This window comes from Oryctolagus cuniculus, chromosome 5 (assembly GCF_964237555.1).
Source record: "Oryctolagus cuniculus chromosome 5, mOryCun1.1, whole genome shotgun sequence".
NCBI lineage: Eukaryota > Metazoa > Chordata > Mammalia > Lagomorpha > Leporidae > Oryctolagus > Oryctolagus cuniculus.
The window spans coordinates 75074562-75099970 of NC_091436.1; the positions used below are offsets into that span (position 1 = coordinate 75074562).

General features: G+C 42.4%; 1 protein-coding gene across 4 annotated transcripts in view; it reads right to left on the reverse strand.

The window, feature by feature from the left end:
- Nucleotides 1-25409, reverse strand: part of KLHL32 (kelch like family member 32) — a 256551-nt gene that overhangs the window by 203974 nt on the left and 27168 nt on the right. Inside the window, exon 2 of one of the 4 annotated variants that reach the window (XM_017345291.3) lies at nt 6548-6677. The exons of the other annotated variants lie outside the window; for them this stretch is intronic. The gene's annotated coding sequence lies outside the window, so the exon portion shown is untranslated. The remainder of the gene's footprint in view (nt 1-6547; nt 6678-25409) is intronic. 4 annotated transcript variants of the gene reach the window in all.

Genomic DNA, 25409 nt, shown 5'->3' on the forward strand with positions numbered 1-25409 from the left:
ATGCAGCACTGCAGGCAACAGCTTTACCTGCTACACCACAGCACCAGCCCAACAAAGCTCTTTTAACAAGCAACAGTTCTGGATGTTTTCAGGGTTTAAAAGTTTTTCACATTATTGGAACTTTGGGGACTAGAAATAAAATATGTTGGAGAATCAATAAGAGTTAATTGAAGGTTGATGCAAAATGAAAACATCAGATGGTCAAGGGGAAAAATTAAGATTTGATAAAGCTTTAAAATCTAAGTTAAAGAGGCCGGCGCCGCAGCCCAATAGGCTAATCCTCTGCCTAGCAGCGCCGGCACACTGGGTTCTAGTCCCGGTCGGGGCACCGGATTCTGTCCCGGTTGCCCCTCTTCCAGGCCAGCTCTCTGCTATGGCCCCGGAGTGCAGTGGAGGATGGCCCAAGTGCTTGGGCCCTGCACCTCATGGGAGACCAGGAGAAGCACCTGGTTCCTGACTTCAGGCTGGCCGCAGCGCGCCAGCCGCGGCGGCCATTGGAGGGTGAACCAATGGCAAAAGGAAGACCTTTCTGTCTCTCTCTCTCTCACTGTCCACTCTGCCTGTCAAAAAAAAAAAAAAAAAAAAAAAATCTAAGTTAAAGAGGCGGGTGTTTGGTATAAAGGTTAAAACAGCACGTGGGACACCCATATCAGATTCAAGTCCTGGAATCCAAGTCCTAATTCTGATCCCAAGTCAGCTTCTTGCTAATGTGCACCTCTAGGAGGCAGCCAGTGATGCTTCTTCAAGTGGTTGGGTTTCCGTCGCTCACATGGAAGACCCAGATTCTGGGCACCTGGCTTCCACCTGGCCCAGACCTAGCTGTTGCAGGCATTTGGGGAGTGATCTAGTGGATGAGATCTCTCTGCCCGTTTCTCTTTCTCTCTCTCTCCCTTTCAATTATATAAGATGAATACATTTTTTTAAAAAAATGATATACAAATTGTCTTGTCCTTTACAGAGATTTTACTTTCCTTCCAAACATGATTTGTGAAATTAAGTTAAAAATCAATTATATCTTGGCTGAGTGTCTATAGAAAGATGATTTTCTAATCAAGGAGCATATTTCTGAAAATTTGATGGGAAAAAAGGCAACACTGAGGAAAGATGAAAATTAGGAGGAAATGAAAAATGGATTCTTACCAGAGCTTCAGAAATATGTACGAGGATAGAGTTATCAGGCTTGAAATTGCTCCTTGGTTCTATATTTACTCTTTTAGTCTCTAATGCCCACCCTCGCCTGTGTTTTTAATCATTGTAGTAACTCTAAACAGAAATATAAATTATTTGAGTAGTCTGGGACCTGGTCCATGACTATACTTTACAAATGAGGGCCTAGCTCTCATTTTCTAATACACTCAAGTATTAAAATGAATTACTCACTGGATAAATGAAACAGGCTTCCTTCTATCTCAATTTTATTTCAAAAAGTGACAACAGGGTAGAGATAAAGTTAACTGAAAATAGGTGTAAAAAAAAGAAAAATGGAATGGAAATAGGAAAGGGAGGAAAAAGGGTGGAATGCAGGTGGGAGGGAGGGTATAACTGGAAGAATCACTATCTTCCTCAATTGGTACACGTGAAATGCAGAAAGCTTGTATTCTTTAAATAAAATTTAAAAAAAGAAATGCTTGTGAAATGAATAAAGTGGTAATTACTCTAAAATTAGAATCTGTAGTTTGACTAAAACAGTTTATTAAATTATATACAAATACAATATGATTGTATAAGACTTCATGTGGTATATCTTGATTTGGCTTATTATTATTCTGTTGTTATTGCACATCAGGCTATTTAAAACATTTTTATAGAATTACATTTTGTATTTTTTATTATATTTTAATTATTGAAAATAGGATATATATTTTTTTCCTTTATTTTCCATTTAAGTTTTGACAGATTTAAAAAGTGACTTTTTTTTTTTTTTACAGGCAGAGTGGACAGTGAGAGAGAGAGAGACAGAGAGAAAGGTTTTCCTTTTTTTCTGTTGGTTCACCCTCCAATGGCCGCCGCGCTGCAGCCAGCGCACCGCGCTGATCCGAAGCCAGGAGCCAGGTGCTTCTCCTGGTCTCCCATGCGGGTGCAGGGCCCAACGACTTGGGCCATCCTCCACTGCACTCCTGGGCCATAGCAGAGAGCTGGCCTGGGAGAGGGGCAACTGGGACAGAATCCGGTGCCCCGACCGGGACTAGAACCTGGTGTGCTGGCGCCGCTAGGCCTATTGAGCCGCGGCGCCGGCCCCACCATTTTTAATTAATCCATTATGACTGAGCAGCACAGGCAGTTGGAATAATTCAAAGCAAGATGTTTAATTAGCTAACAGACTTGCTTAGCAACCTGTTGTTACTACAATTTCCTTCCAAAATCTGGGTTATAAACTCCAGGCTGTTATAGCCTAACACAAACACTAATAGACACAGACACTTGAACTTTAAAATGGTTGAGAACAGTTATTATTATAGGGAAGTGAAAAACTATCTCTCTGAAAAGCCCACTGTTTAAAAAGAAAGAAAAAAAAACCTCTCAACAATTCAATCAGTTGACAAGAAGAATCCCGAGAGTTAAAAATATTTCAAAATGAAAAGACAATATCTAAATTGATCTTCTTAGGCATTTCAAATGTGTTCATTAAAAATCCTAACATAAATTAAATTCCCTTCTACAGATGCTTATTGTTTGGAGATCGACTCACTGAATGAGTCTTCTAACAAATAACCTAGTTGTAATCTGTAACATGCTACAAAGTTAGTGACATGGACACCATTTTAATAGTGAGTTAAAATGAGTTTAGGAAGACTCACCACTGAAAGGGATTTATTGTTATTTATGTTCGGACTTGTCCTGCATGGCCTGCAGTGCCAGGATGGTGGGGCGATGGCGTTCTTCAACCAGAAGCATTGGAAACAAGTTTTGGTGAATATGCCCGTCTATTATCAAACACACCTTTTAAAGGGCAGGCAGAGGGGGCATAGCTAATTCAGTGCAACACTAATTCTATAGGATAAAGCCGATATTGGCACCACTATGCTTCTCCAATCAGCTTGAAGGTCACGTAGCTTAGTAGCCTTCCAGGTAATCCTTATGGGCCTGGGCCACACCCGGGAGCCATTTACCTGGTTGGTAATTACAAAGCACTTCAACGGGGTGGGGGGTGAGGGTGTGCCTGGTGCTCCTGCCATCTGCCAGCACTCAGGCCACCCCTGGAGGCATGGTGTGCCACACCCTCCTAACCTCCTGCATAGGCTAGGCAAGCAGTCCCCCAGCCAGGCAAACTTCACATATCAATTGGCCAATATAGTAGCCGGTCCGTGCTGGGCTACTTATCTTTCCTGAACCTCAATGCCTCATTTTCTAAAAATATAAATAATACCACTTTGTCACAGGATAGTATAATGTATATCATGTACCTGGCTCAAGGACTGGTAAACATCGACATGTGTCCCCTTTTATTGTACACACAAATGTGAATCACAGGGGTACTTGCCTGCGTGGTGGGCATGTAGATGGATTTTTACTTTCATCTCACTCACTCCCTGCTAATGTAGTTCATGTGCCAAGTACTAATGGTTTTTTTAAACCAAAAACGAGTATGGCAGCAATCCTCCTCAGAGTGTTTGACGCAGACCCCTCACTCCAAGCTTCCCAGGGAAAGCTGGCCATGCACCCCAAGAAACACCATAAATACTTCTCAAAAACTACAGCAACTCACAACTCTTCACTGCCCTCACTCTTGGGAAATGTTCTTAGTGGAATTACCTCAGTCACTGATCAGCTTCTTTTCAAATATATAATCTGCTTGCTACATAGGACTGGTGGGGTTTAAACTTTAGAGTTTTTAATTTCATTAAAATGTCTCAAGGTTGTCAGAGTCTAATTTAGGTATTTTGAAGTGAACCTTGAAGATACACTGTTTTCAGAAAAAAAAAGCTATATATCTCATTGAAACACAATAGTATGAACAGAGAGGGGGGAAGTCTTCAAGACATGAAAAACAAGAATGAGCAGACAGGCTAATCTAGGTTAGAATGGTAAGCACAGGACACATAAAGTACTCAGAGGAAAGTCATCTCAGTTATGTGGATGCATTCCAGTTCTACCAATATGTAAGGAACTGGTGGGAGCAGGTATTTGGCACAGCAGTTAGGAGGCTGCTTGGGATGCCCGTATCCCATATCGGGGTGTCTGGTTCAAGTCCAGTTCCTCTACTTCCAATCCAGTTTCTGCTAATGCACATCCTGGGAGGCAGAAGACTATACAGCCTAAGCAATGGGTCCCTGCCACCCTTGTAGGAAACCTGGACTGAGTTCTGTGCCCCTGGCTTCTGCCTGTTCCAGCCCTGGAGGTATCTAGGGGCAGGTAACCCAGTTGCAGGTATCTGGGAATGAACCAACAGATGGGAGATCTTGCTTCTCCTGCCCCCCGCAGACTGTCTCCCTTCATTTACTAAATAATTTTTTAAAAGGGGGGTAGGCATTGTCATACAGCAGGTTAAGCTGCCGCTTGGGATTCCTGTACCCAACTGGAATGCTAGTTTGAGTCCTAGCTCATCTGCTTCTGATGCAGTTCCCTGCTAATGCTTCCTAGGAGGCAGAAATGCTTGGGCTTCTGCCTCTCGTGTGGGAGACCCAGATGGAGTCCTGGGCTCCTGGCTTTTGCCTGGCTTAGCCTGATTGCTGGCAGTACTGGGGAAGTGAACCAATGAATTGCGGATCTCTTCCTCTCTCTCTCCCCTCCAATCTCTCTGTTGCTCTGCTTTTCAAGTAGATGAAAATAAATATTTTAAAAGAAACTGGTTTATTCTTGCTATTATTATGTATTTGTTTAATAATGTAATAGAATTATACTCCTCATAATAATATATGATGATTTCAAAGTATTGCTTATTCTTGATCTCAGCAATTTTTACTAGTAATTAAAGGGAACTATTACTAGACATTAAGCAGGCAAAAGTAAAATACCAGAGATACAGAGGTGTAACATTGGAGAAAAAGGTCTAGAGATTAAAAAAAATTATGAATTACAAGTATAGGTCTTTACCAAGAAGGCCTAGTTACACAAGATAATTCTTCAACATGCTCAAGGGCTGTAGATCTCAATTCTGTATCAAATTACTGTGACTTGAAAGGCAATGTTGCTTCTAAGCATAAAATGGATTGAGACACAGTTATAATTTTGTTCATGCATTATATATAGTAATAATTTATCTTTAATTCTAGAATTTCTGATTACTGCAAAAAATAGTAATTTTTTAACATCAGGATATAATCCATGTGGTGCTTAATAAATGTCTTTTGTTCTGAACAGCAAATATGCAAAGGTATCATACTGGTACAATTCATTCCTGAAGATCAATGAAGATGGTTCCCATTTCAGAGAACAAAGACACCTAAGTTCTTCCTCCAAATGAAATAGAATTGAGGGGTCCAGCACTGTGGTGTAGTGGGTAAAGCCGCCACCTACAGTGCCAGCATCCCATATGGGCACTGGTTCGAGTCCCAGCTACTCCACTTCCAATCCAGCTCTCTGCTATGGCCTGGGAAAGCAGTAGAAAATGGCCCAAGTCTGTGGGCCCCTGCACCTACTTGGGAGACCTGGCGGAAACTCCTGGCTCCTGGTTTCAGACAGCGCAGCTCTGGCCATTGTGGCCGACTGGGGAGTGAACCAGCAGATGGAAGAACGCTCTCTTTATATATAACTCTGACTTTCAAATAGAAAAATAAATCTTTAAAAATAAAATAGAATTGAGGCTGGCGCCACGGCTCACTAGGCTAATCCTCTGCCTGCAGCACCTGCACACCAGGTTCTAGTCCCAGTCGGGGCGCCGGATTCTGTCCCGGTTGCCCCCCTTCCAGGTCAGCTCTCTGCTGTGGTCCGGGAGTGCAGTGGAGGATGGCCCAAGTCGTTGGGCCCTGCACCCCATGGGAGACCAGGAGAAGCACCTGGCTCCTGCCTTCGATCAGTGCGGTGCGCCGGCGACAGCGCGCCGGCCGCGGCGGCCATTGGAGGGTGAACCAACAGCAAAGGAAGACCTTTCTCTCTGTCTCTCTCTCTCACTGTCCACTCTGCCTGTCAAAAAAAAAAAAAAAAAAAAAAAGTAGAATTGAGAAGACTGACCGCTCATAGGAAAAGTTCAGAGGATAATCAAGAGCACAGTTTATAACCTCAAGAGAAATTAAGGCCAAAAGAACAACACTGCCCTATTCCTCAGAAACACCCTACAACCCCTTTAGTATATAAAAGTCTTGATTATTCAGAACATACTCACTGGAATAATAACCTTGAAGCCTTTCTATTAAACAGCTGCTATTATAAGTTGTAATTCAAAAATATTTGAAATAATAACCATTTCACCTACTATCATGAACTAAATGCTTTCTTTGGCTGCTATTATACTAAGAAGTGCTTTAAATGAATGATCTAATTTAATTCTCATGATAAGCTAATGTGGGAGATACAATTCTCACTGTACTGACAAGTAACTTTGGGGTAAGTAATTCACCAGAAGTCTCAGAACCAGAAATTACATCAGTTGCCCCCACCTCACTCTTACCCAAGGCAGTAGATCTTTATGTGGATGACCAGTCTTTCTGGGTGGTCAGTGTTGCCTATTGTCCCAGGGTACTTCATCCAATTTTCTTTTTCATTTTCCAGTTTGGATGTTACATTTGGTCATCCAATCTCTATGGACAGAATCCATACAGATAACTATCTTGCTTGCTGTTCTGAATCCTCAGAGACTATTTTTTATTTTCACAAAATCTCCCAAGGCAGAAAAAGTAGAAGTACAATGTACTTCATTTTAGAATGAAGAGAATGAGAGCTTAATGACAGATTATTTGCATATATTGAACCACAAAATTTTAGATTACATTATAAAATCCATTCCCTAAAAAAACAAAACACTACACCAAATATCAAACATGTCTTTATATAAGAACAAGGTTAAAATATCCAGCAACACTCATGAATACAGATGGGGACCAAAGGAACCAGATGAAAATATAATGTCAGTTCTTGCAGTCACATTAACACACCTCTTCTCAGCTCTTATTTTAATTGAATTTTTAGTTCCATCACTCCTCTATGAATAGAAACATAAAATGCTTGGATCAGTTACACAGTCTTGTCAAAATAACCTAACCTGCAATTATAACATCCGGAGGTGCTTTTACAAAAATGCTGCCATGAAAACTTTTTTATTGAATTTCTTATAGCTCTTGTGCCACTTAAAACTTAATTATCCTTCTGCAGCTTTACAGAGCGTACAATATAGATCCTGAGTGTTCTGCTGGTACATGAATTATTTACTTCAAATAAGGTAAAATCATCAATGTGTTACATACATGCACTTATTTTATTCCATCAGAAAACTCTGTACAAAAAAGTTCTTAACCAGATAGTAAATTACCACTCTTCTCTGATTAAAGAATGCCTCATAACACCTGGGAAATATAAGGTTTACATCCTCAACTCTATGATCTTGATGTGATCCAAATTACATTTTTAAAATAGAGAAATGGTCATACTGTTTAATTATAAAACAGACTATTCACTCAACAATACTTTCTATATGCTTAATACATTTTCAGTCATCATAGAACAAGATTTAATGAGATACATGAAAAGATTAAAAATAGTATTTGCCTTCAAATAAGGTATATTCTACAAAATAAGGATAACATCTGCATATTCAATTATACTAACTATACTATATATACTAAATATATTTATACTATATACTTAAATTTACTTACATACTATATACTTAAAATATGATTATATGCGGCCGGCGCCGCGGCTCAATAGGCTAATCCTCCGCCTGTAGCGCCGGCACACTGGGTTCTAGTCCCAGATTCTGTCCTGGTTGACCCTCTTCCAGGCCAGCTCTCTGCTATGGCCCAGGAGTGCAGTGGAGGATGGCCCAAGTGCTTGGGCCCTGCACCCGCATGGGAGACCAGGAGAAGCACCTGGCTCCTGGCTTCGGATCAGCGCGATGCGCCAGCCGCGGCGGCCATTGGAGAGTGAACCAACGGCAAAGGAAGACCTTTCTCTCTGTCTCTCTCTCTCTCACTGTCCACTCTGCCTGTCAAAAAAAATATGATTATATGCTCTAAGACATTCTGTATTTTCTTCTATTAAGAGATGTACAAATTTTTCTCATGTTAAAATTCTTAAAATTAGAGTTGTACTTTAAAACAATATATACATTAATATATATATTACTGATATGTATATATTACTGATACTATATATATATAGTACTGATATACTTCTTACATATGCGAGAAACAGAACTAAAGAAACACTGTAGTTCAAGTGCCTACTTGTGGAGGTTATGAACATACAGATACATGTACTATTATATTTAATTCTTACAATAATCTAGCATTGCAAAAATTAAATGGATGGATTGAGTTTCCTGCTCTGGCTTCAGCCTCAGCCAAGCCATGGTCATTACAGGCAGCTGAAGAGTGAACCAGCAGATGGGAACTTTCTCTCTCTCTCTCTCTCTCTCTCTCTCTCTGCTTCTCAAATAAATTTTTAAAACTTTCTTTTAAAGATTTATTTACTTATTTGAAAGGCAGAGTTACAGAGAGGCAGAGGCAGAGAGAGAGACAGAAAGGTCTTCCATCCACTGGTTCACTCCCCAAATGGCCGCAACAGACAGAAGTGAGCTGATCCAAAGCCAAGAGCCAGGAGTTTCTTCCAGGTCTCCCGCATGGATACAGGGTCCAAGGACTTGGACCATCTTCTACTGCTTTCTCAGGCCACAGCAGAGAGTTTGATAGGAAGCAGACCAGCCGGGACTCAAACCGGTGCCCATATGGGATGCTGGCACTGCAGGTGGCGGCTTTACCGGCTACGCCACAGCACCAGTCCCAAAAAACATGTTTTAGAAAAAAAAAAAGTAAAAGGGGTTCTATTTTCCAAGAAAAAACAGAGGCTCAGAAAGCTGAAATGCCTGAACTAAAAAGTTGGTATCTGGTAAACCAAGACTTGAACCAGTTCTTTTATGTGCATCTGCACCACCTGTTCTACCAAAGAAGATACCGATATTGGTGAGAACACCAGGGGAGGGTAAACAAAGGAGCACAGGAGAAAGGGGAGAAAGGAGAAGGAAATGAATGGTTCAATACACACAGATATGGAGACTTCTAAGTTACACATTTGTAAAACGAGAAATCTGTGCCAGCTGGAAATGCAGTGTAGTGAACTGGTTAAGAGAGGGGGTTCTGGGGACTGGCCCTGTGGCGCAGTGGGTATAGCCACTGCCTGCAGTGCCAGCATCCCACATAGGTGCCAGTTCTAGTCTCAGCTGCTCCACTTCTGATCCAGCTCTCTGCTATAGCCTGAGAAAGCAGTAGAGGATGGCCCAAGTGTATGGGCCCCTGCTCCTTCATGGGAGACCCAGAAGAAGCTCCTGGCTCCTGGCTTCAGATGGGTGCAGCTCTGGCCATTGCAGGCATTTGGGGAGTGAACCAGTGGGTGGAAGATTTCTCTCTCCCTCTCTGCCTCTGCCTCTCCATCACTCTGCCTTTCAAATAAAGTAAATAAATCTTTTAAAAAATAATAAAAAATAAAAAAACTAAAGAGGGGGTTCAGGAACTCTATAACCCAGGTTCACAACCTGGTTCTGGTACTGTTTGTGGTACTGTTCATGGAGTTACTTTATTTCCTTAAACCTCAAATTCTTATTTAGTCCAAGGTATATAATAATGAAAGCTACCAAAAGTCTTCAAGTTAAAGATGGTAGATTGAACATGTCTACTCAAATGTTTACACTGACTGCAACAAACATCATGACTTCAGAATGTCAAATTTCTTTTTTTTAAAAGATTTTATTGTATTTATTTGAGAGGTAGAGTTACAGATAGTGGGAGGGAGAGACAGAAAGGTCTTCCGTCTGCTGGTCCACTCCACAGATGGCCCCAATGGCCAGAGCTGAGCTGATCTGAAGCCAGGAGCCAAAAGCCTCTCTCGGGTCTCCCACGAGGGTGCAGAGGCCCAAGCACCCGGGCCGTCTTCCACTGCTTTCCCAGGCCATAGCAGAGAGCTGGATCGGAAGAGGAGCAGCCGGGACCAGAACCAGTGCCCATATAGGATGCTGGCACTGCAGATGAAGGATTAACCTACTGTGCCACAGCTCCGGCCCCAGGATGTAAAATTTCAAAAGAAATATTTCATCATCATCATTTGATGAAATTATCCCACTGAAATCATTGTAAAGGAAGAAATTATTTCACTGAAATCATTGTAAAGGAATTAAAAAGCAACAGTAGTAAACCAAACACATCAAAGAAAACAAAAGGAGAAACAAAAATCATAAAACTTGAAGCTGGGGAAGAGATGGATGCACAATGACTGATTTAGTAAAACCAGCAAAGGTGAATTCCAATCTCATAATAGGGGAGAAAAAAAAATCCAACTGCATCAACAAATGTACATCCAGAAGACTACAGAACTGACGGCACCAGCATGAGGTTAATGCTATGAGCTGAATGTTTGTGCTCCCCTAAAATTCACAACAAAACCCTAATAACCAAATTGATAGTTTTGGAGATAAAGCCTTCGGGAGCTAACTAATTCAAGAAGGTGGAGCGCTCATGTTGGAATTAGTCACCTTATGAGAAGCAACAGGAGAGAGCTGCTTCCTCCAATTGCTGTCCTGCACATGAGGACACAATGAGGAGACGGTCATCTACAAACCAGGTAGCAGACATCACTAGACCCCAGGCCTCCCAGCTCCTTGATCTTGGACTTTCCAGCCTCTAGAAGTTTAAAAAATGAGTATGTCTTGTTTGAGCCACCCAGTCTATAATAGTTTGTTACAGCAGCTCAAACTGGCTAAGATAGTTGACAATAGAAAAATGAGGGGAAGATCTGCCTAAAAAGTAATTCAAACTCCTGGATCCCATCCCATACTCTACATGGCATGGCTATTGGCCCTGTCTCATCTGAGGCAGATTGGGTATTCTCTGGAAGGAATAAACCTATGTTTAGATGGGGAAACACGCACACTGGAGGGTGAAAGTGGCATTTAGAAAGCAAGAAGAGTGAAAGTTTTACAGACCAAATATAGAACACTAAGCTTTCATGAGGCACTCAACTCTGAATGCCAATGGCTTATATTACCAAAGGGAATCAGAAGGCTATTATGTGGAGAATATAACTAAACCTACAGGAAAACCTAAAGGTCTGACATCACAGGTTCCTCAAATAAGCAGCTGATTCAGATCACCTTACAAGGTACCCAACGGGCAACAAATTTACCATGTGTTTAGAGCTTCTGCCCAATATTTTCTTCTCTTTAATGCGCATGGATATCAAAGAATTACCAAAAGCTTGCAAAGAACAAAGGGGAACCACCAAAGAAAAAGAAATAGAAAAAATTAGAAAAGCAAACTAATTTTTTTTTCAATGTAGAATTTCATATCCAAACACACAAAAATGTTTTCTAAGTGTAAAAGCAGAAAAAAGGTGCAAAGTATATGCCATTGTTTCCCAGGAAGTTACTAGCAGATGTTTTCCACCTAAACAAGGGAGTACACTGAGGAAAAGGAAAGCATATAATTCAAGAAACAGAGTCAGCACAAGAAAGATGAGAAGGGTATCCGCGGGGCCAGTGCTGTGGCATAGCATGTAAAGCTGCTGCCAGCAGTGCTGGCATCCCATACAGGCACTGGTTCGAGACCAGGATGCTCCACTTCCGATCCAGCTCTCTGCTATGGCATGGGAAAGCAGTAGAAGATGGCCCAAGCCCCTGGGCCCCTGCACCCATGTGGGAGACCTGGAAGAAGCTCCTGGCTCCTAACTTCAGATCGGTGCAGCTCCAGCTGCTGCAGCCATCTGGGGAGTGAGCCAGTGGATGGAAAACTCTCTCTCTCTGCCTCTCCTTCTTTCTCTGTGTAACTCTGACTTTCAAGTAAATAAATAAATCTTAAAAAAAAAAAAGAAGGGTATACCCAGGTAACAGTGAAAGGAGATCCTCAATGGTCACTATGAAGAACACCCCGACTTCTTTCAGAAGGCAACACTAATAGAAAACCTAATGCGGCTTCTATAGTTTACAGCTAAAGGACAGTTTAGAAATTGAAATAGTGATAACATAGAAGCTTAAGCAAGTGAAAAAACAAGATGATTACTAACTCTAGGAAAAAACAAAGTTGTACAGAAAGGGAAAATAATCATGGCTTGATTATGAGTAGCACTTAGACTCTCACAGCCGTATAAAATGGAATAATGACCTGCTATGTTTAATATGTGTTCCCCAAAGTTCATGGCTTAGAAATTCAATCCCCAAGGCAACACTGTTGAGAGATGAGACCATTAAGAGGTGCTTGGGTCATGAGGGTTCTGTCCTAAATTATCAATGCTGTTGTGGTGGAAGTGCGTTCCCTGTAAAAGGGTGAGGTGCGCGCTTCCCCCTTCACCATCCGACACCTTCCACCATGTTATGATGCAACAAGAAGGACCCCCAAGCCTCCCTGGAGGCTCAAAAAAAGATCCAGGGCCGTCCTATGGCTTACCTGATTTTGAGTAATAGTCACTGTTCTCTTACAACAGCTAAATACAACCCAAGTTCGCGACACATCATTAACAACATGCAGAATCACTGATCTCCCAGATAGTCCAGGCTGTTTCCTTTACCTGAGCCCTACCTGGTCCTGGCTTCTTTTTTGTCCTCGTCAGGTTGCTCAAGTCTCCCTTATCCTGAAACAGAGCCCATGTGAGTCTGACCCATGTATGTTTTTCCATTATTAACATAACATTTTAAATAAGAAAACTGACCTCTTTATATTCAGGTTGACTCAGTTCTAATGTAACTTAAAAAACATTCACAATTACATATTTTGTAGAAAGCATAGTTTTGTTCAAACTGAGAAATTTGCATTACAAAGCTTTTAAAGGTTTATTTATTTATTTGAAAGGCAGAGTTTCAGAGAGGCAGAAGCAGAGAGAGAGAGAGAGAGAGAGAGAGAGAGAGAGCTTCCATCCACTGTTTCACTACCCAGATGGCCGTAATTGCTAGAGCTGCACCAATCCAAAGCCAGGAGCTTCCTCTGGGTCTCCCACGTAGATGCAGGGGCCCAAGGACTTGAGCCATTTTCCACTGCTTTCCCAGGCCATAGCAGAGATCTGGACTGGAAGTGGAGCAGCCAACACTAGAACCAGCCTCCATACGGGATGCTGGCACTGCAGACCAGGGCTTTAACCCACCATGCCGCAGCGCCAGCCCCAATTTACAAAGCTTTTTAAAACCATCAAGGACAGCTCTATTCACATGTCTACAAAACACAAACTGCATTTTCCCGCTATCATCTCATGAATTCTAGGATTTTATGTGAGTTTGTTGTGCTGTGGAATCCCAAGTACAGTGAGAGTTTTATAGGAAATACCACGGGCTCTCTTTTTATCAGTCTTTATCAGTCTCCTTGAGGACCAACCGGCTGGATTTCACACCACTTCCTCCCTTCTGGTGAGCACTTTAGGACTCAGTTTGGGGCAGGGGAGGGCACTGAGTTTGGGAGGTGCTGCAGACCTAGGAAAGCATAAGGCTAAGGAACCACAAAGGCCACTCAGCACCTGTGTAGGCTGTCAGCACAGGGGCTAAACTGGATGGTTTTCTACTCCAGTCTACCTGCCTCTGGAGAGTCTAAGATTTAAGCATTACCCCTTTATCTAGGTTGATACAGAACAGCCCATAGCTCAGGGCTAGCCCACTGCCTATTTTGGTAAATTCGGATTGGAACACAGACACATTTAGTTGTTTAGGTCTTTTTTTTTTTTTTTTTTTTTTTTTTTGGACAGGTAGAGTTATAGACAGTGAGAAAGAGAGACAGAGAGAAAGGTCTTCCTTGCGTTGGTTCTCTCCCCAAATGGCCGCTACGGCCGGCGCTGCGCCGATCCGAAGCCAGGAGCCAGGTGCTTCTCCTGGTCTCCCAGGTGCAGGGCCCAAGCACTTGGGCCATCCTCCACTGCCCTCCCAGGCCACTGCAGAGAGCTGGACTGGAAGAGGAGCAGCCAGGACTAGAACCCAGTGCCCATATAGGATGCTGGCGCCAAGGCGGAGGATTAACCAAGTGAGCCATGGCGCCAGCCCCTAGGTCTTGTCTATGGTAGTTGTCACAGTACAACAGCAGAAGATTTTTTCTGACTCTCCATCTTAGAGATGTTACTAATATCAGTGTCTACAGTGAGGGGGTCAAACTAACCTGTTCAACTAGTTTTATTCAATCTTGCTTCCTGGTGTAGACATGATACTTCTCTCAGACAAAATATTTGGTTTCCTGTGAAAACAGACCTTACATGGCTGAATAACAAAGAACTTACTATAAATCACCATTCACTAACCTCTACTCATTCACTCACTCACTCATTCAACCTTTAAATAGCATTTACCATACCCTAAGAAAGCGTGTAAAGGAGTAAGATTAAGAATGACTTCTTAGCCGGCTCCATGGCTCACTAAGCTAATCCTCCGCCTGCAGCGCTGGCACCTCGGGTTCTAGTCCCGGTTGGGGTGCCAGGTTCTAGTCCCGGTTGCTCCTCTTCCAGTCCAGCTCTCTGCTGTGGCCCGGGAGTGCAGTGGAGGATGGCCCAAGTCCTTGGGCCCTGCACCCACATGGGAGACCAGGAGGAAACACCTGGCTCCTGGCTTCGGATCGGCGCACCACGCCGGCCACAACACGCTGGCTGTAGCGGCCACTTGGGGAGGGAACCAACGGAAAAAGGAAGACCTTTCTCTCTGTCTCTCTCTCTCTCACTGTCTAACTCTGCCTGTCAAAAATAAAAATAAAGAATGACTTTTTAAAGCATTAAAAAGTGTCTTTTTTTAAAAAAAAATGAAAACTGATAAAAAAAAAAAACCTATCATTTAGGGGGCTGGCACTTGTGGCAAGGTGGGTAAAGCCACTACCTGCAGTGTCAGCATCCCATATGGGCGCTGGTTCGAGATCTGGCTGCTCCACTTCTGATCCAGCTCTCTGCTATGGCCTGAGAAAGCAGTAGAAGATGACTCAAGTCCTTGGGCCCCTGTGAGACCCAGAAGAAGCTCCTGGCTTCAGATTGGCCCACCTCTGGCCATTGTGGCCAATGGGAAGTGAACCAGTGGAGAGAAGACCTCTCTCCCTCTCTCTCTCTCTGCCTCTCCTTCTCTCTGTGTAACTCTGACTTTCAAATAAATAAATAAATCTTTTCTTTAAAAAAAAAGCTATCATTTAAATAATAGCTTTCTTTTGAAAAAGAGATGTAAGGTAGAAAAAAGGACACAGGCATGAGGTTAAATTCCTTTAGCTGCGTTGAGCTACATGTTAACTGACATCTTAACTACGAATTACAGGGTCAGCAACCATGTCCAAGTTATCTCTGTGCATAATAAGCTGTGTTTCTAGGTGGCATATTAATAAATAGATTGTTTATAACTTGTTCTTGTTTATGGAGTTAATGGGCCTTTTTACCAGAAATGCAAATTCCAGACACTTCACAAAATAACTTCCTCTATCATCGAAAAAGCGCTTCAAGTCTCTTATGAAAAATGCATATAATCCTCAGGACCCTTAAGATATCTAGAACAAAAAAAAAACAAATAACCTTTTCAATTAAAAATTAATATCGCTTTAAAATTTTGACTTTGAGAAAACTCTTGTGATTAAGAGGTCTAAATTTTATCTTATTTTTTAGGATTTATTTATTTATTTTGAAAGCCAGAGTTACAGATAAAGTGGGAGGGAGGGACAGAGGGAGGGAGGGAGAGGGGGAGGGAGAGGGCGAGGGAGAGGGAAAGGGAGAGTCAGAGGGAGAGGGAGAGGGAGAGGGAGAGGGAGAGGGAGAGGGAGAGGGAGAGGGAGAGGGAGAGGGAGAGGGAGAGGGAGAGGGAGAGGGAGAGAGAGGCTTTGCATCTATTGATTCACTTCTCAGATGGACACAACAGCCAGTGCAGGGCCAGGCCCAAGCCAGAAGCCAGGAGCTTCTTCCAGGTCTCCCATGTGGGTGCAGAGGCCCAAGCATTTGGGCCATCTTTTGGAGCTTTTCCCAGGCCATTAGCAAGGAGCTGGATCAGAAGTGGAGTTGACAGGACACAAACTGGCACCCACATGGGATGCTGGCATCACAGGTGGCAGCTTTACCCATGACCCCATAACGCTGGCCCCAAGAGTCCTCAATTTTAAAACAATATTACATTGTCCTGCTTTTTACAGAACAACTGAGCAACAAGATGGGGCCCTCTGAGGGGCTGGCGATGTGGTGCAGTGAGTTAAAGTCATGGCCTGCAGTGCACTTGAAATACTGAAGTCACAACTTTACAGTTATCAAAGGGAACACAGAATATTGATTTGAGCAACAAATTTTAAAGTCAGTATATTTAGTTCACATCAGTGGAAACCATTTACATACCGAGTTTCATTTCCTTAGGTCTAAGGTAAATATCTTGAGATAGCTTTGAGAAATATTCAAATTTAGGGGAGAGAAAGAAAGGAAAGTTGCACTTTTTAATCACAATACCAATTACATTATGAATATTTATCAGTTGTGCAAAGCCATTCATTTCACCCTCACCAGGGATATATTAAGAAATTAAACAAAAGATGTCATCAACAGTTCATACAACCCTGCTATGATTGAAGTAAGTAGAAAATATTAACTTTTTAAAAAAAATAAAAATGAAATTACCAAATGCCAGCTTAGTCAATATTATGCAAGAAAGATGGTGGCAACAATAAAACCCCAGACTCAAAGACTCTGAATCTGGTTGAATAAGTAAAGATGACAAGTGCGGATAGACATGAGGGACAGCAAAGAGAATGGCAGGAAAAGAGCACTAGCCAGAGTGATGGAGATCCAACTGAAGTGAAGTAAAACACATGAGAATTTAGAATCACTCATCCATTCAAAAATATTCATTAATTCCTACTATGTGCCACTCCCTCCAGGAGACACAATTTAAACAGAGCAAAGAGTGTTCCTATTCTCACAGAAAATACATTCTATGGAAAACATTAACTTTTTTTAAAATAAAAATGAAATTACCAAATACTAATTTAGTCAATATTAGGCAAAAAAGACAAATGGCAACATGAAACAGAATACCAGTGAACAGACAAAACAGGAAAACACTGTATAGCAGTGGGTGCCACAAGGACCCAATGATATGATGGAGTCAATGGGCATTTAGCTTGAGTGGTTCCAGAAAGGCTCTGAAGAAATGGAGCCAATCTAATTTAAAAAATGTCAAACATTAAAGAATATTCCAAAGTCAGAGACAAGAAAGTTTTCCACATTATGTTTAGTGATTTGAGAAATGTTTTGAATTGCTACATGACTTTCTGGCATGAGTCAGAAGAGGAGGAGGAGAGTAGAGTCTGTTTTCCTGGCTCAGTCAATAGGCTTGGGTGAGCTCGACACGTGGGAGGAAGAATCTGAGAGAGAATAGCGTGGGGGAGGTGGAGGGGAGAAAAGGCTGTCAAATCCATCATGCTTGATATTTCACAAGGACTGAAGTAGAACCTTTCCTTCATCAATCCTAGTTTTCCCAATACACAGAATCTATCATGGAATATTGGTTTTTAAAAAGTGATTTAACCAAAATAACATTGTACTTTATGATATCCTAGACATAAAACTGCTAAAGACCACTAGTGAAAACAAAACAATCATGCTTATTTTATGAAGAAAAACACTCAAAGTATAACCTATGGTTTCCATAATTGTGTATAAATGGGAAAAAAATAGACTGGGCTCATAAGAACACACCTACTAGGGTACTTCAGATTTCTAGAAAATGAAATTTAGAAGCTTATTTTTTGAAAACAAAAAACTGAAATCCATGCATGCAGGGGACCTTTAAAAAGTTCAAGGAAAATGGATATTATAAAAAATAAACCTGATTTTTTATTTTTTGTACCAGAAAAAAAAAACCTCTTTTAAAATTATGTGTTCATTTATTTGTGCGGCAGAAAGACATAGCTCTCCATCTACTCCATCTCCATTTGGGTTCACTCCCCCAAATGCCTTCAATGGCCAGAGTGAGCCAGGCCAATGGTGGGAACTACAAACTCAATCCAGATCAACCATGTGGATGACAGGAATACAACTACTTGAACCGTAACCACTGCCTCCCAGGGTCTGCATTAGCAGAAGCCGGGGTCAGGAGCTGGAGTTGAGTGTTGAACCCAGGCACTCCAAAATGGGATGTAGAAGTCTTAAATTTTTTTTTTTTTTTTTTTTTTTTTTTTTTTTTTTTTGACAGAGTGGACAGTGAGAGAGAGAGACAGAGAGAAAGGTCTTCCTTTGCCGTTGGTTCACTCTATAATGGCCGCCATGGCCGGCGCACCACGCTGATCCGATGGCAGGAGCCAGGTACTTATCCTGGTCTCCCATGGGGTGCAGGGCCCAAGCACCTGGGCCATCCTCCACTGCACTCCCTGGCCACAGCAGAGAGCTGGCCTGGAAGAGGGGCAACCGGGACAGAATCCGGTGGCCCGACCGGGACTAGAACCCGGTGTGCTGGCGCCGCAAGGCGGAGGATTAGCCTAGTGAGCCACAGCGCCGGCCTGGATGTAGAAGTCTTTACAGACATCTTATAAGTTAAAATAGCTGCTCCTAAACTTATCTTTTAATTTCATTTTTTTAAAGATTTATTTATTTGAAAGTTAGAGTTACACAGAGAGAGAGAGAGACAGGGAGAGGTCTTCCATCTAATGGTTCACTCCCCAATTGGCCACAACAGCCGGAGCTGCGCAGATCTGAAGCCAGGAGCTTCTTCCAGGTCTCCCACGTGGGTGCAGGGCCCAAGGACTTGGGCCATCCTCCACTGCTGACCCAGGCCATAGTAGAGAGCTGGATCCCAAGTGGAGCAGCCAGGACTAGAACTAGCACCCATATGGGATGCTGTGCTTCAGGCCAGGGTGTTAACCCGCTACACCACAATGCCAGCCCCTTAATTTCATTTTTCACAAACATTCTGAAGTACCCTTGTACATAGTAAAAAATTTCTGTAAGTCCTAGGAACTATCTGATGTCTTAAATGAAAGCTTTTTATTTATATACCTTTAAAAACACAAACAAAAACTTTTGGTCTTTGTGGAAAATTTCTAGGAACATTAACTATAGTGGTATATCAAGCAGAGGACATGATCCCATTATCAACTTAGAGGTACAAGGTAAAGTACTACAAAGGTCACCAAGCTCATAACTAGCAGAGGAGGATTAGAACCCAGGAAATCTGACTAGAATACACACCCCTCATCATGAACTATGCTGCCTCCAATATGAGTAACACAAAAAAGCTAGACCCCAGGAATTTTGCAGAGAGCAAAATCTCTTTAATGATGCTCAATAATTTCCAATGTTATGTACAACAGCCAATATTCTGAAAATGTTCAAACCACTGGCATTATGACTTTGGACAAGTACCCATCTCTTCCTCAGTTTTCTCATCCTATAAGTCAGTTTAGCAGTACGCACCTCACAGCATGTTAATAAGCGTTTGATGAGTCAGTCTAAGTACTAAGAAGAATGTTAACAGCATCAAATCCATGAAAGTGTTAGCTGTCATTAAGATAGAGTAGAAAACTTAAAATAACAAAAACACAACATTCAAGGGTACTTCAAAAAGTTCATGAAAGAATGGAATTAAAAGATAAGCTTATTCTGGTCAAAGAAAATTTGAAATCCATGCATAATTATTTTATATTGTGCATTTTCCATGAACTTAAGACCCCTCAATAGCTTGACCCTACCTGATCTCCCCATTTGTACTTCCAAATGATGATCAGCCTGTATACAGAGGTATGAAATCAACAAGGAATTTGAGATGAGAGGCAATGACTCTGCAAGGATGCTTGGTGGACACTTTTGATGAATTTCATTAAACAATGTCCTTTTCATAAGAATCCCTGAGATGGATTCTTTTCTGGTCCTAGTATAAAGAAATGAATTGTACTGATGCTGCTGGACATCTGGTTTTATTTATGTTTAAAAGGAAGTTTAGGCAAATTAAATTTAAGCGTTTATATGAACAAAGAGTGATACATGAATCAGGCAGCACTCAGAATCCAGAGGAAGTTCAGAGAACTTGACTCTGCAGTGTGAATAGCAGGCTTTTACAAGCTGGACATGGATGCAAAGGGAAGATAATTCTTGATTGGTTCCAGTTAGCTGTTTGCCCTATTTGGGTATGATCTGGTGTAACATCCTAGTTAGAAGTTAGTTGGTGATACCTGGGTAGTTAGGCTAAAGTTTCGCTTACCATTTACCCTGGGATTCAGTGTGCTTCTCAGTCTAATGGCCTCCCAATTAAACTTCCTCTAACATTTATAAATGCTTTAAATCGAGTAATTAGTCAAGTTTCTCATTTTATAATGAGACTGCTGAGAAAGTAGAGAATTAAATGTGCTGCCACTTTTAGTGAGTATATTGAAGCCAACAGTATGCATCTCCCCATGATTGTCATGGCTCATTTTATGGCACTCCTTGTTCATTTACCAGCCTCTTCTCATTGAAGTTAACCCTTCCTTTTTCTTTTTTTTTTTCTTATAAAACTAGGGTATGAAATAATCTGTCCCTCTAGTGCATAGAAAATGGAAAGAGTAGAAGACACGGTGTTGTTTCCTCATTAGGATCTACTTAAGGGTCTAGCTGAAAGCAGAGTTGGTAGGAAAGGCAAAAACAGGATGAAAACTGAAGATTACCCTGCTCTCTCCCACACTTTCTATCTGCCCAATATTAACAATATTAAAGAACTCTCTTGGGGCCAGTGCTGTGGCACAGCAGGTTAAAGCCCTGCCCTAAAACGCCGGTTCTAGTCCAGCACTCCTCTTCCAATCCAGCTCTCTGCTATGGCCTGGGATAGCAGTAGAAGATGGCCCAAGTGCTTGGGCCCCTGCACCCGCATGGCAGACCCGGAAGAAGCTCCTGGCTCCTGGCTTTGGATTGGCACAGCTCCAGCCGTTGATGCCATTTAGGGAGTGAACCAGCAGAAGGAAGACCTTTCTCCAGGCCCCCTCATCATCTATTCCTCTCAAAACAGGGATAATAACTCCAAGTTTATAAGTAATCAAGGGCATATTCTTCACATATGAATGAACAAGTATTTACTGAGTAGCCACCATATCTGGGTATATGTCTAGGCTCTTAGAACACACTAGTGAACCAAACAGACAAAATGTCTGCCCATTGGAACTTACCCAAGAAGACAGATAAACAATATATATGGTGAGTAAGTAAATAATTTGGTGTGCTAGGAAGTAAGAAGTGCTTTGAAAAAAATAAGGTAAATGGGATCAAGATGAAGGGTTTAGGTCCGGCGCCGCGGCTCACTAGGCTAATCCTCCGCCTAGCGGCGCCGGCACACCGGGTTCTAGTCCCGGTCGGGGCACCGGATTCTGTCCCGGTTGCCCCTCTTCCAGGCCAGCTCTCTGCTGTGGCCCGGGAGTGCAGTGGAGGATGGCCCAGGTGCTTGGGCCCTGCACCCCATGGGAGACCAGGAGAAGCACCTGGCTCCTGCCATCGGATCAGCGCGGTGCGCCAGCCGCAGCGCGCCGGCCACGGCGGCCATTGGAGGGTGAACCAACGGCAAAGGAAGACCTTTCTCTCTGTCTCTCTCTCTGTCCACTCTGCCTATCAAAAAAAATAAAATAAAAAAAAAAAGATGAAGGGTTTATGTAGAAAATAATGTTTACTGGGAACTGAAAAAATCTTCATTATTTGAAATACTGAGTGATAAGATTGGTTAGAACATAGATTACTTAAAAATTTAAAAATGTTTTCCCTAACTAAATTTTAATTTTTTTTTTTTTTTTTTTTTTTTTTTTTTTTTTTTTTTTTTTTTTTGACAGGCAGAGTGGACAGTGAGAGAGAGAGACAGAGAGAGAAAGGTCTTCCTTTGCCGCTGGTTCACCCTCCAATGGCCGCCGCTGCAGCCGGCGCACCGCGCTGATCCTGGCAGGAGCCAGGAGCCAGGTGCTTTTCCTGGTCTCCCATGGGGTGCAGGGCCCAAGCACCTGGGCCATCCTCCACTGCACTCCCTGGCCATAGCAGAGAGCTGGCCTGGAAGAGGGGCAACCGGGACAGAATCCGGCACCCCAACCGGGACTAGAACCCGGTGTGCCGGCGCCGCAAGGTGGAGGATTAGCCTATTGAGCCACGGCGCCGGCTCTTAATTTTAAATCTCTAAAAGATTACTAACTCTGTATTTCTTTATCAAAGTGACTATTTTTTCATAAATAAACCCATCTTTTTTTTTTTTTTTTTTTTTTTTGACAGGCAGAGTGGACAGTGAGAGAGAGAGAGACAGAGAGAAAGGTCTTCCTTTGCCGTTGGTTCACCCTCCAATGGCCGCCGCGGCCGGCGCGCTGCGGCTGGCGCACCGCGCTGATCCGATGGCAGGAGCCAGGAGCCAGGTACTTATCCTGGTCTCCCATGGGGTGCAGGGCCCAAGCACCTGGGCCATCCTCCACTGCACTCCCTGGCCACAGCAGAGAGCTGGCCTGGAAGAGGAGCAACCGGGACAGAATCCGACACCCCGACCGGGACTAGAACCCAGTGTGCTGGCGCCGCAAGGCGGAGGATTAGCCTAGTGAGCCGCGTCGCCGGCTCCATCTTATCATTTTTATAAACCCATATTTCCAAGGTCACTTGAGTAAACAAGGATCCTAGAAATTATTATAAAACATTCTTTGGTCTTGCACCCCACACTCAAAACTATAGAAACTACACAGAGGAGAATAACTCCTCAAATCCAAAGTTTGCATCATGGACTTTCAAAAAACATTACCATCCTCCCAGGCCCCAAATTCTCATTTGTCCACTCTATGAAAAAAAATGCGTGCTGCTGACTCCACTGATGCATGTGCCAAAGGAGGCAAGCTCGTGGCAAATGCACTGACAAGGGCCTGTGACACCTCCACGAAGCCACAGAGCTACTTCTCTGAAGAAGACAATTGCCCAAGAATGCTCTTTCTGACAGCAACCAAAATCCTAAGTGCCAGCACTATTCAAGTCACTAATACCATCATGTGGAGTCCCATAGGGTTTTGCTGAAAGAAAAAAAAACTTTCAAAATTCTTCTTACTCTTTTTAAAGCATTTTCCTCTTTCTAGAACTTGGACTTTCATCTAAGCAGATTTGGGCCAGGGAATCACCTGAGCACAGACACTGTGCTGTACTCAGAATTAAGTTCTTGCTCTGACACTGGCTTATTGGCCTAGAGCAAAGCCTATACGCTGTTAGTGACTCCACAAGGTCTCTGGAATGGCCTGCCCTACAAGCTCTTCCAACCTTACAGTCATGATGGCATTTCTGCTATAAGAGAGGTGAGGTGTCCGCCCGCAACTCTTTGAAAGTTATGTGACATTATGGTGAGCAAAGGAAAATATCCAAATTAGCCCTGCCATGCCCTGTCCATAGCTAGTATGAAAAATTGGAACAATAATGTTAAACAACAACAATAAAAGGACCAGTGTTGTGGTAGAGTGGGTTAAGCTGCTGCCTGGGATGCTGGCATCCCATATGAGTGCCTGTTCAACTCCTGGCTGCTCCACTTATGATCCAACTCCCACCTAATGCACTTGGGAAAGCAGAGGAAGATGGCTGAAGTGCTTGGGCCCGGCCACCCACAGGGGAAACCAGGATGGAGTTCCAGGCTCCTGTTACAGCCACGTGGGGAATAAAGCAGTAGATGGAAGATGTCTCTCTGTATCTTGCTCTCTGTTTTCCCTGTCACTCTACCTTTTAGATAAATAAACAAATCTTTTATAAAAATATGTAAATAAAAATGGACTCAGGGAAGCTGCATCCAATCCCTAGAGAAATGCTTCCCCAAATAAAATCAAAATATTCAGAGTGGTTTATAACAAGGGATTTATAAAGTCAGAATAAAACTCCTGAAATAATCTGAAAATAGGAAAGAAGTCCTTCAATTTAATCATACATGATGAGAATTTGTCAAAGTCATGTTCTCAGAGCTATAAATTCATGAGTAGAGATGACCATTCTTCCAATTAAGTCCATGAAAATATTTTTTCTCCTATACCCATTCGCGGATGAAGAGTGGATGCAGAAGAGTCCACCAAAGAAGGCAATATTTATTGTATTTTCCCAAGTGCAGCATGGGCATGTTATAGAATTTTCTGCAACTTCACTGATTTGGAAAGTGTTGAGAAGCCACAAACAAATCTTGTGTTCTAATCTGACCTCGTAATTCATCACTCATGTAACTTGGTCAAGTCATTCAGCCTTTCTGAGCCAACATTTATTTCTCCTTCAAGATGGGGATAAAGGGCAGGTGCTGTGGTATAGTGGGTAAAGCCTGCAGTACTGGCATCCCATATGGGCACCAGTTTGAGTCCTGGCTGCTCCAGAGAGTCCAGCTCTCTACTGTGGCCTGGGAAAGCAGTGGAAGACGGCCCAGGTCCTTGGGCCCCTGTACCCATGCGGGAGACCTGGAAGAAGCTCCAGGTTCCTGGCTTCAGATCAGCACAGTTCCAGCTGTTGCAGCCATCTGGGGAGTGAACCAGCAGATGGAAGACCTCTCTCTCTCTCTCTCTCTCTCTCTCTCTCTCTCTCTCTCTCTGCCTCTGCCTCTCTGTAACTCTACCTTTCAGATAAACAAATCTTTAAAAAAAAAAACAGGGATAAATTATCACCCCATGACACTTTCATTGATACTAAATGGGATGATGAGTATGTGAGTACTTTTTAAACTCTGCTGTAAAATATTTAGCATCATCATTCTATTACTGTGGTAGATGGAGCCACAATAGTAAAATATTAATCTATGGAAATCTTTTAATAACTTGAGAAATCTAAGAAGGCAAATTTGTTCCCCCAAATTTACTTTAGCATTTCTCCAGATCCTAATACACAAATCTATTTTGTAAAGAAGTTAACAAAGACAACTATTTAAACACAAGGAGGTCCTATCATCCCACAAAGCATTTTTAGTCAGAATATCTGGATAAAACAGAAACAAAAATATTTTATTATCACCTAGGCTATTTCAGATAATGCTTTTTACTTTGACACCTTGAATCCATGCATGCCTCACAGGTAACATTTTCAATTTTTTCAAGCACTACTTAATAATGCTGGATATCAGCATGATCAGTAATTAGGATCTTAATAACCACAGGCCTCTGATTCCAGCTGCTCCTATCTTTGATATAATCATAAGCAACAGCCTGAAGGACAGGAACTACAGGGGAAAGATACAGCTGGGGGTCAAATTAATGCTGGTGGTGTACTAGCTGTCAGTGAGCTACTCAAATCAGAGACACATGCTGAAAAATGAGACCACAGATTGAGAAAGAATTAATGTTCTCAGCATTTTCTATAAAATAAAATATTTTCTGAACATGAGCATGGCATTTGAATCTAGATCTGAAGAAACTGGCTAAATAAATCATACCTTCAGC